The sequence below is a fragment of the Cebus imitator genome, unplaced genomic scaffold (genome assembly GCF_001604975.1).
Source record: "Cebus imitator isolate Cc_AM_T3 unplaced genomic scaffold, Cebus_imitator-1.0 Scaffold254, whole genome shotgun sequence".
In the NCBI taxonomy this organism is placed as follows: domain Eukaryota; kingdom Metazoa; phylum Chordata; class Mammalia; order Primates; family Cebidae; genus Cebus; species Cebus imitator.
In genome coordinates this window covers 1,680,000-1,686,791 of record NW_016107569.1, presented here as the reverse complement: position 1 = coordinate 1,686,791, position 6,792 = coordinate 1,680,000, and the positions used below count along the sequence as shown (strand labels likewise).

The window sequence follows — 6,792 nt, the reverse complement described above, 5'->3', positions numbered from 1 at the left end:
GTAGCTGGGATTACAGGCACGCACCACCATGCCCAGCTAATTTTTTGTAGCTTTAGTAGAGACGGGGTTTCACCATGTTGACCAGGATGGTCTCGATCTCTTGACCTTGTGATCCACCCGCCTCGGCCTCCCAAAGTGCTGGGATTACAGGCTTGAGCCACCGCGCCCGGCTAAATCCTTTAATTTTTTAATTAAAATAAAAAAAAATTGTTTTTTGAGACAGAGTGTCACTCTGTCGCTCAGGCTGGAGTGTCATGGTGCAATCCCAGCTCACCGCAACCTCTGCCTCCCAGGTTCAAGCGAATCTCCTGCCTCAGCCTCCCAAGTTGTTGGGATTACAGGCGCCCGCCACCGTGCCTGGCTAATACTTTTGTGTTTTTTTAGTAGAGACGGGGTTTTACCGTGTTAGCCGGGCTGGCCTCGAACTCCAAGTGATCTGCTCTGCTCAGCCTCCCTAAGTGCTGAGATGACACATACTTAAATTATTATTAATATTATTTTTTCAGAGACAGGGTGTTGCCTTGTCACCCAGGCTGGAGTGTGCTGGTGCTATCAAAGCTCACTGCAGCCTCGACCTCCTGGGCTCCAGTGATCCTCCTGACTCAGCCTCCCGAGTAGCTGAGACCACAGGTGCGAGCCGCAGAACCCAGCTCCGGGCTTGAATTCTGAACTGCCCACTTCCTGGCTGTGTGACCTTAGACAAATGACTAGACTTCTTAGGACCTCAGTTTCCCCCTCTGGAAAGGGAGGGTGATAATAGAGAAACGTTCTAGGAGTAGTGTGAAGAATAAATGTGCTAATTCACATAAGACATTTGGAATGGAGCCTAAGAAACGTGCTCTCTGCTGGCGTCAATACCGTAATAATCACGGTCCTGATGTCATCAGTGCAAACCACCGAGCAGCCCTGAGATTGAGGACTTCTCCGCATTAGGCGGGTGAGGAAACTGAGGCCCGGGGAGTGAGTGACTTTGGTTTGCTCATCAAGCATCAATAGAGCGTACTGTCTGCGCCAGGCCCCGGTCCCACCCTAGGACACACTGCGAACTGGACAAAACCCCAGGCCCCGACATACACATGAGTCCAAAGCGGGGTCACTGCGGGCTGGGAAATATGTACGCAGATTCAAACGCGAAGAGGTGGGGGCATCGTTAGGATGAAGAGGTCAGGTGCGGCTGACATTTGAGCTACAACCTAGACAATAAGGACTCTGGTGGAACCTGGGTCGTATCCACCCAGGCATAGCAAACAGCAAGGACCAGGCTGGGAGCGGGGCCTGGCGAGTCTGAGGAGTGGCAGGGAGCCAAGGAGGCTGGCCCGAGGGGGCGGTGTGGAGGCCCCCGAAGCAAAACAGGCACCCTTGATTGTGTGACACCCTGTCCTCACTCCTCACTGTGGGGGCACTTCCCCTAAAGAGCTTATAAAGAAAAAATCAGCCTGCTTTAGGCATGCACCTATAGACCCAGCTATCAGGAGACCGAGGTGGGAGACTGGCTTGAGCCCAGGAGGTTGAGGCTGCTGTGAGCTATGATGGTTCCACCTCAGGCAATAGACCTTGTCTCAAAAAAAACAAAAACAGGCCAGGCATGGTTGCCCACACGTGTAATGCCAGCACTTTGGGAGGCCACGGCAGGAAGCTCACGTGAGCCCAGGAGTTTGAAACCAGCTTGGGCACAGGCCTGTGGTCCTAGCTACTTGGCTGAGGTGGGAAGATCTCTTGGGCCCCAGAGATCAAGGCTGCAGTGAGCCATGATTGGGCCACTGTAGTCCAGCTTGAGTGACAGAGTGACACCCTGTCTCAAAAAAAAAAAAAAAAAAAAAAAAAAAAAAAAAAAAAAAAAAAAAAAAAGAAAAGAAAAGAAAATAGGTGACATTTTGAGAAAAGTTCTGTCTCAAGTAAATATCCTGTGGTCACTTTGGCAGTACCTTCAAGGCTAGGAGACAGCTGAACCAGTCTTTTCTCTGGCTCTCCTGGGTCAGCCCTCCACCCATCTCACTGGTGTATTCTAGAATGGTCCCATCCCCTCCAGACAACGCTAGACCAGGGATGGTTAGACGGTGACACTCTGCCATCCTGTGCACGTGGCAGACATCAATGACAGATCACAGAGTGCGTTGCTCTGTGCTCTGGGAGCCAGCGGATCTGCTGTCACCACACAAAATAAACCACTTTGCTATTCCTTGATTGTCCTAAACCTCATTGGTTAATCCGGGACTGAAACACAAGCCCGCCTACTCACAGGCCAGGTCCGCCGGGCTCACCGTCCCCTCTGTCCTTTGCACAGAAGGCAAATGAGATGAGCACCTGCGTCCCAAACACCCTGGCCCATTTTCAGAGGGCATATTCTCACCATGGCTCCTGCTTGTTCTTTTTTTTTTTTCTTCTTTTTTGAGATAGAGTCTTGCTCTGTTGCCCAGGCCGGAGTGCAGTGGCACGATCTCAGCTCACTGTAACCTCTGCCTCCCGGATTCCAGTGATTCTCCTGCCTCAGCCTCCTGAGTAGTTCAGATTACAGGCGCATACCACCAGGCCTGGCTAATTTTTGTAATTTTAGTAGAGATGGGCTTTCATCATGTTGGCCAGGCTGGTCTCAAACTCCTGACCTCAGGGGATCCACCTGCCTCGGCCTCCCAAAGTGCTGGGATTACAGGCGTCAGTCACCGTGCCTGGCCCTGTTCTTGTTCTGAACCACTCTCAGATGCCTGACAGCCAGTGACTCTGCCCATGCCTACTCCTCTCTTGGGAAAACTCGGGGTTCCTGAGCCCAGGCTGTCAGGGAGGGCAGTGGAGGGCCCAGCCATCCCGGGTGGGAGCGGCAGCGGGAGGGAGGGACATTCAGGGAGCAGTGGGCCCCAATGGGTATAGTTTTCCTCTCCCGTCTGAGAAGCGTCGGGGCAGTTCCAGCTGCGGAAGCGGCTTTGATGGCTTCCGTGTCTCTTTCTTCATCACACGTATGGAGCTCCCCTCTTCTCCACACACATATTATGAGCCCTCTCCTTCCCTTGCTCGTGTCTAGCTCTGCCTGACCAGCCCGCCTTCCCCAGACGGCAGATCCTGCCTCTCATCCCTGCCCCTGCTCACAGCGGTCTGAGCCCCTGGTTTGCAGTGGACCGCTGCCTCGGCCTCGCAGGGCTGCTGCCTGCGTACGCTGGCTCTGCTGTGCTGGCTCCACACAGCCTCTGCTAGAGCTCTGGAAAATGGAACCAGCCCTCTGTGACTTCCCACTGCACTTAGCAGAAAGCCTTAGCGCCTTGCCTGGCCCCTCCCTGAGCTCCTGACCTCACCGTTTCCCCTGGGGCACTGTGCGCTGCCACACTTGCTGTCCCTCACCCATGCAGAGCTCATTCTGCCTCAGAGCCTCCATCCCTCCTGTTCCCTTTGCTGTTCCTGCCGCCTCCAGTTTCAGCATGGCTCGTTTGGTCTCGGTAGCCACACCTCTGCCCCCAGTCAGCTGCTCAGAGAGGAGGTCCCCGTCTGCCCTGCACAGTCCAGGGTCACCTGGGTTTGTGCTGACATTTAGCAGCTGCCATACAGGGTCTAAAGTGATTCTGTGATTTGTTCTAGGCCACAAAGTCAGTAGAAGTAGAACTTGGGCTAGAACTCGCGCTCCAGTGCTGGTCGGGTCCCCAGTCCCCAAGGCCCCCAGGAGAGCACAGGCCAGGGCACAGCAATGGGAGGCCCAGGCCAGGCTGGCTGGGCATGCTCACCCTGCACCAGGCTCCGAACTGGGCATCCCATGGGGCCAGCTCCTTGGTGCCTCCCCGTTCTGAGCTGCTGATGCAGTTGTCCATGTTTGGCAGAGGCAGGAAGCTGGAGGCTTGGAGAGGCAGAGCCAGCATCGGTGTCCACCGCCAGCTTCAGGGTCTGCAGGAGCCCGGCACCTCTGGCTCCCCCATCCGTTGTTCTCTTGATTATCTCAGTTCCTACTCCTCAAGTCCGATTCACCATCGTAGGCGATCAGGAACCACAATGAGGGCTGCTAAGAGATGGCACGCCCGAGGCCCAGGGAGGTGATGGTGAGCTTTGTAATCACCTGCAAAGTGATAAGGATGTCATCCTGAGTGGAGGCAGCAGGGTCACACACCGTCGTCAGGCCGCAGTCCATGATGGGAAAATGTGGGCAGAGAAGAAAGATGGGGTGGCCCCAGGCTGCAGCTGCACGTGGGTGTGACGTGTGGGGTCCTCTGCTGGATTATGTGTCCTATTTTCCAAATTTTCTGCAACTTTTTTTTGAGACATTCTTGCTCTGTCACCCAGGCTGGAGAGCAGTGGTGTGATCTTGGGTCACTGCAACCTCTGCCTCCTGGATTCAAGCAATCCTCCTGCCTCCACCTCCTAAGTACCTGGGATTACAGATGTGCACCACCATGCCCAGCTAATTTTTTATTTTTAGTAGAGATAGGGTTTTACCATGTTGGCCAGGCTGGTCTTGAACTCCTGACCTCAAGAAATCTGCCCACCTTGGCCTCCCAGAGTGCTGGGATTACAGGCCTGAGCCACCATGCCCGACTCTGCAATGGCTTTTATTACTTTTGTAATGGCCAAACATCCCAGCACTATGATAACAAAAGTAGTGGGTGGAAGCGGGAGGAATGCTGTACTCATGTCCACAGGGCCAGCTGTTGGTTCTGGGCCGCCCCATGCAGAGTGGGTATGGAGGTGGCCCCTCAGTGACACACACGGGGCTTTCCTGTGGGCAGGCACTGTGCTGATGGAATGGTGCCAGGCTGAGAATCCGAGGAGCAGCCCCATTTTACAGATGAAGAAACTGAGGCTCACAAGGGTGGAGACCCTGGCCCAGGTCATACAGCTGTGTGTGTGTGTGGAATCTGGGTCCAGCTCGATCTGCCTCCATGGTCCCGAATATTGGGGCTCAGACCTGCCAGCTTCTTGCTTTCTTGCTCTGGGAAACCCATAAAACCAGAGGCTATGTGGGGTGGGGAAGAGAAAGGAAGAGGAGTCATCTCGTGGCTGTTTGGGATCCTCTTCTGGGTCTCCAGGGAGTGCTGTGAGGGGCGTGCCACTGGAGGGAGTTGTTTGAAGAGATAATGGGAGAATAATTTGCTGAGGCTGCTGCTGTGCCCGTCCCTGCTGCGCCTGGCTGATTGCACCTGGGGTTATGCTTCATGATTTATCCGTCTAGCGATCTCTGTCCCACCTTTTGCATTGCAGAGAGCAGCTGCCGCAGTATCGTCTGCATGGCAGGAGACGCAGGGTGGCCTCTCAGCAGGAGCTGAGGGTAGCGAATTCAAGGAAGTCCTAGAGGACTGGGGCTTTGGGAAACTGAGGCCCAGAAGTCCAGGGGCTTGGTCAGGCCCTCAGAGAACTAGAGGCCAAACTGGAGTTGGAGCCATGTGTCCTGGGGGCATTTAGTCATTTGTTCTTTTGTTCACTGATTCATCAGTATGTCTTTACTGAGCACCTAGTCTGTGCCAGGCCAGTGCCAGTTGCTGGGGGGGCATCAGGGACTGAGGGAGGTGAGGTGCTTGGAGTCTCCTGGTGGACAAGGGCATTCATCCAGCCTGGTGCTGTGGGGGGAAGAGAAGGTGGGAGTCTTGGGGAGGACCCCCAGCACGGGAGTGGGAAGTGTTTTGAAAGTGGCAGTCAGGTTTCAGGATTTTTATGAAATGGCAGATTTCTTTTCTCCCTTTCCCTTTTAAAGGAGCGTGCGAATGCCGTTGTTGAATCTAGGATTTTCTTTTCTCATGTCTACCCTGTCTTGATGAGCTGGTTCCCAAACGCAGTCAGGCACATCAGGAACTCCGGCTTCCGGTGGCTGGGGACCGCAGGCTCGGCTCTTCACAGCCTGGGCCTGCCTCTGAGGCCTGCATCATGGCCCTTCTCTAATCCCCAAAGGGGTTTCTGACCTCCAAAGAGTTAAGACCCTGTTCATGAACAAGGTTGTGTGGGGTGTGGCTTCTGTATAAACATCTCGGGCTGAATTACTGGGTGGGAGGGGCAGTGAGGGATCTTGGTGCCCATGTACGAGGAGACTGGGTATTAGGAAGGACTTCCTGTGTTACTGGATGGCAAGTAAAAAAAGGAAGGACTTCCTGGCCAGGCGTGGCGGCTCACATGTGTCATCCCAGCCCTTTGGGAGGCCGAGGCAGGTGGATCACGAGATCAGGAGTTTGGGACCAGCCTGGCCAACATGCTGAAACCCCATCTCTACTAAAAATATAAAACTTAGCTGGGCATGGTGGTGGGCATCTGTAGTCCCAGGTACTCAGGAGGCCGAGGCAGGAGAATGGCTTGAACCCGGGAAGCAGAGGTTGTAGTGAGCTGAGCTCTCACCTCTGCATTGCAGCCTGGGCCATGGCTGAGACCCAGTCTTGAAGAAAAAAAAGGCGGGGAAGGACTTCCTGTGGGGCTAGAGTGGGGGACTTGGGAGGGTATGGTGGAACCTTCTTCCTGGCACAGTTCGTGGGATGAGGTAACGGGGTGTGGGCTGTGCCCGGCAGCTGGCTGTGGTGTTGGGGGAAGTCGTAGGCCAGGGCTTGGGATGTGGCCAGTGCTCAGAACGTCCTGTGGTGTTAACAGTCTCAGCTCATTTGTCCAGGCACACTCAGGGCCTGGAAGGAAGGTGTGAGGTTGGCTCCCACCTCACAGATGAAGAAACCTAGACTCCAAGGAGAACCCTCACCTGCCCCGGGTCACACACAGGTCAAGAGGGGGGTAGGATCAAGCCAGGCCTGAAGGCTGCGTCCTTCTTTTTCAATTTCTTAAACTTAAAAATACATACATATATATATAACCCCTTTTTCTTTTTCTTTTCTTTTTTTTTTTTTTTTT

The 6,792-nt window shown here is 54.2% G+C and overlaps 1 protein-coding gene and 1 long non-coding RNA gene across 3 annotated transcripts in view; both read left to right on the top strand.

Moving 5' to 3' along the window:
• LOC119467023 overlaps positions 1-2,179 on the top strand; it is a 2,902-nt gene extending 723 nt beyond the window's left edge. The window contains exon 2 of the long non-coding RNA XR_005195539.1: positions 1,923-2,179. This is a non-coding gene — a long non-coding RNA (uncharacterized LOC119467023). The remainder of the gene's footprint in view (positions 1-1,922) is intronic.
• NCS1 (neuronal calcium sensor 1) overlaps positions 1-6,792 on the top strand; it is a 63,956-nt gene that overhangs the window by 32,365 nt on the left and 24,799 nt on the right. The window lies entirely within an intron of this gene.